The sequence below is a fragment of the Silene latifolia genome, chromosome X (assembly GCF_048544455.1).
Source record: "Silene latifolia isolate original U9 population chromosome X, ASM4854445v1, whole genome shotgun sequence".
Taxonomy (NCBI): Eukaryota; Viridiplantae; Streptophyta; class Magnoliopsida; order Caryophyllales; family Caryophyllaceae; genus Silene; species Silene latifolia.
The window spans coordinates 53,184,374-53,189,371 of record NC_133537.1 but is presented as its reverse complement, the minus strand read 5'-3'; positions in this window follow the sequence as shown (position 1 = coordinate 53,189,371).

The following is a 4,998-nucleotide window of genomic DNA, read 5'->3' as shown; positions in this document are numbered from 1 at the left end:
TCGGGATTCTTCCAAATCCCTATACACCCGGATGACCAACATAAGACCACTTTCACATGCCCTTATGGCACTTTTGCATATAGGAGGATGCCTTTTGGTTTATGTAATGCCCCCGCCACTTTCCAAAGATGCATGATGAGTGTCTTCTCCGATTACTTAGAAACCATAATGGAAGTTTTTATGGATGATTTTAGTGTTTATGGAAAGGACTTTGACTCATGTTTGCATAATCTTTCTCTTGTGTTGCAAAAGTGTGAAGATGTTAGTCTTGTTTTAAATTGGGAAAAGTGTCACTTCATGGTCAATGAAAGAATTGTTTTGGGTCATTTGATTTCAGAAAAGGGCATCGAGGTCGATAAAGCTAAATTTGAGGTGATAGAGAAACTCCCACCTCCCGTGAATGTTAGAGGGGTGAGAAGTTTTCTCGGTCACGCGGGTTTTTATCGTCGTTTCATAAAGGATTTTTCAAAAATAGCAAAACGCCTCACTCAAATTTTGCTTAAAGATGCCCAATTCCAATTCACTGATGAGTGTGTTGAAGCTTTTAATAGAATAAAAAAAGCACTAATCTCGGCACCAATCATCCAACCCCCGAATTGGGAGTTACCTTTCGAGATTATGTGTGACGCTAGCAACTACGCCGTTGGAGCGGTTCTTAGCCAACAGGTAGGGAGAGCTCTTCACGCCATATATTACATAAGCAAAACCCTCGACCCCTCCCAAGTGAATTATGACACAACCGAAAAGGAGCTTCTTGCCATTGTATATGCTTTGGATAAATTCCGTTCCTACTTGCTTGGATCCAAGGTGATTTTATTTTCGGATCATCGCGCTCTCCGACATCTCTTGATAAAGAAGGAGGCAAAACCAACATTGTTGAGATGGATTTTGATTCTTCAAGAATTTGACTTGGAAATAAGAGACAAGAAAGGAGCCGAGAATGTAGTGGCGGATCACTTGTCAAGGATCCGGTTTCATGATGAAAATGGAGAAACCCCGATCAATGACTCCTTCCCCGACGATATTTTGATGGCCATTCAAACACAACTTGAAAGGCACATCACCCCATGGTTTGCCGATTATGCCAATTATATTGTTGGAAAGGTACTCCCTCCAAATTTGAACCACAACCAAAGGAAGAGATTCCTATTCGAAGTGAAGAGGTACTTTTGGGATGACCCAAACCTCTACAAGGAGTGTAGTGATGGGCTCTACCGGAGATGCATCCCTCAATGGGAAATCCAAGGAATCTTGGAAGGATGTCATTCATCACCCTACGGTGGGCACCATGGAGCAAGGAGAACCGTTGCAAAAATTCTCCAATCGGGCTTCTATTGGCCTACAATGTTTCAAGATACAAGAGAATTCATCATTCATTGCGACGCTTGTCAAAGAACGGGGAATATCTCTTGGAGGAACGAAATGCCACAAAGGGGCATTCTAGAGGTGGAGATCTTCGATGTTTGGGGAATCGACTACCAAGGGCCCTTTGTGACATCCAATGGGAATAAGTACATCCTAGTGGCCGTAGATTATGTCTCAAAGTGGGTGGAGGCAATCGCCACCCCAAACGATGATGCAAAAACGGCCACCAAGCTTTTCAAGAAGATAATTTTCCCAAGATTTGGAGTTCCTAGAGCGATCATTAGTGATGGAGGAACGCATTTCCATGAGAAGAAGCTTGCATCCCTTTTGACCAAATATGGTGTCCAACATAGAACCGGCTTGGGATATCATCCTCAAACAAGCGGTCAAGTTGAGATTTCAAATAGAGAGATCAAGCAAATCCTTGAAAAAGTTGTGAACAAGACTCGGAAAGATTGGAGCACAAAGCTTGATGATGCTCTTTGGGCTTATAGGACGGCCTATAAGACTCCCATAGGAGCTTCCCCTTACAAGCTTGTCTATGGAAAAGCATGTCATTTGCCAATCGAATTGGAGTACAAAGCTTATTGGGCAATCCGAGCACTTAATCTTGATCTCAAATTGAGCGGTCAAAGGAGGATGATTCAAATCCAAGAGTTGGAGGAGTTCCGACTACAATCCTATGAGAATGCGAAGATTTACAAAGAAAGAACAAAATTGCTTCATGATAAGAGAATTAGACAAAAGGCCTTGCACAAGGAAGACAAAGTCCTTCTAGTCAATTCCCGCTACCGACTCTTTCCGGGAAAATTGAACTCTAGATGGATGGGTCCCTATGTGATAACCGAAGTTGGAAAATATGGAGATTTCGAACTCAAGGCGGAAGATGGAAGCAAGTTCAAGGTAAATGGTCAAAGGTTGAAGCCATAATATGAAGGAGCGTTTGTTGGAGAGGTCGAGGTCACCTACCTCGGGCCTCCTCACCCTTGAAAGGACCATCTAAGGGAGAGTTTGGTGGAGTCCTCCCTAAACCACCACTTGCAAATATACTAACCCTCTAACTTGTATTTATTGTTTTATTGCATTTGTTTTAATAAATAGCATGAACTCTTTTCATGAGCGTAAGTGAGGGAGGGTTACTAATGAATTTTGAATGAAGGAAGGAACGAATTCTCAAGTGTGGGGACACATCTAAGAGAGGAGAAAAAGTCAAAGGAAGAATTCACAGCCTGAACACGTGCGGATTCCCTGGAATCCGGCTGTCTTGCTGGAATCCGGGCGTTCTGAGGAAAATCCGTCCGTCCAACTACGCTGAGAATTTGAAGATTTTTGGACTGAGGTTGAATCCGAGCGTCCTAGGAAGAAAAACGCCCGTCTTGTAGAATCCGGCCGGATTTGAAGAAAGACGCCCGTCTTTCTACCTGTGCATTTCAAGGAGAATTTCTGTAGAAGACTCCGTCCGTCTTCAGAAGAAGACGCTCGTCCCATCATAAAAGAATCCGAGCGTCTCATGCTCGGGACGCCCGTCTTTGAGGCGTCAAATTTTGGAAATTTTCGCTGTGACAGAATCCGGGCGTATTGCCCAGAATCCGCCCGTCCCGAGGAGCACGAATCCGAGCGTCTTCAGCTCGAATCCGCTCGTCCTCCCACGGTGTTTTGACCCGACTTTTCCCTAATTAAAATACACCCCACCACACATACAGTGACACATCACTACTCCTTCCTCTTGCACTATAAAACCCACCTCCTTATGACTCCCATACATATCCAAATCACTCTCTTAACCCACAAAATCAAAAAGCCCCAATTTTCTAGGGTTTCCAAAGGCAACACTCAATCAAAAAGGAACATCCTTACCCTTTCACAAATCAAAAGAACCCAACAAAAGAATCAAGAATGGCACCAAGGAGATCATCTTTTAGGAATACAAGAAGACCAAGGATGATGGGAAGTTCTTCTACCTCCCATCTCAACACATTAAGAAGGGAACATGAAGAGATTGTAGATCTTACAAGGCTTGATGACTTCTCAAATGTGGAATTTCTCAATGATGTGCAAAGATTAGTCTTCCACCGGCTACTAAGTAAGAATATTCTTCCCACTAAGTTTTTATGTCATGCTACCTTGAGGAAACTTGGGATTTATCACCAAGTGGAAGCTCTCTTTGAGGTATTTGGTCTTTCAACCCTTTTTCGCATGTATGAACCAACCTATCGGTCTCTTGTGCTTGAATTTTTGAGCTTTTTGAAGATTACAACCTTGAACAAAGTGATATACATAGAGTTTAGGTTGGATAATGTTTCTAGGATGATGACCCTTGTAGAATTCGCAAATATGTTTGGACTTGATGTTTCGCCTACCCGAACATCGAAACCCAAAAAGTATAGTGTTGAACCTTTGTGGAGGGCCATGACGGGCCGGGATTTCATTCATACCAAGGAATGTCTTGCTTTTCATATCCAAAACCCGATCTTGAGGCTTACATATCGATTTCTTTCGGGCACTCTACTTGCCCGCCGAGATCCGGCCATCGTGAACCAATTAGACCTTGTGTTTATGGAATCCTACCTCAACATTCAAGGGAGAAATGGGTATCACTTCAATGCACCTCTAGTATTGCTAGAGAAATGGGCAAAGTTTAGAAATGGGGATGATGATGGAATGAAGCACATAGTGAATGGAGGACTCATTACTAGACTTGCAAAGCACTTCAACCCAAGGTTCAATGAGAATAATGAGTACACTCCACTTACGGGAAACACGAGGATTAATGAAGATCTCCTTCTCGTCCATCACCACTGGATAACCCTTGAGGGGATTGACAAGCGGATAAAGTGGTTGACAAAAGGAAGCGATTCGATTTATCTTCCAATGGCCGACCTACCACGTATCTCTCCAAGAAGAGGAAACTTGTCTCCAATGCCATCCTACCTCATCCCAAGTAAAACAAGGCAAGCACCACCACCTCCAAATCCACCACCACAACAACAAGAACAACAAACTCAAAATGAGAAGATAAAAGTGCCTCCCTACCCTTTCCCCGATCAACCATATAACCATCCAAACCCCTTCATCCTCCCCCGTGACGACTTTGTCACGGGAATCTTACAAGATCTACACTACCGTCAATACGAGACCTCCGTGGACACTTACTATGCACTCTATCCTCAATATCACGAGATGGTTCGAAAAGGACGGATTAGTGAGGAAGGAGCTTTCCCCTCATGGGCTCAAATGGATTTGCTCTTCCCCAACTCGGAGAGAGCTAATAAAGGGGCGAACGGTAGACAAGAGGAGGGGAGTGGCAATTCTTGTGGAGGTGAAACGGTGGAGCTTGAGAGTGAGGAAGACGAATTCATGGACCCAAGTTTGAGTGATGCTTCAAAGGAGATTTGGGATAGCGATGTAGAGGGAGATGATGCCGATGTCTAGAAGACTACTTCATCACTAGGTGAAGCGGGCGAGAGGCACCCACCTAAGTTTAAGTGAAGTTTTCTCATCTCTCCTCTTTATCTTTCAAAGTTTCATGAAGAGAAGTTTGTGTCTTGTTACCTTGTATCTTTATTAATTTTGATCGTTGTTGGAGTAGTCCTAGCACCATAGAGGACTCACACCTCGGTACCATTGAGTTGT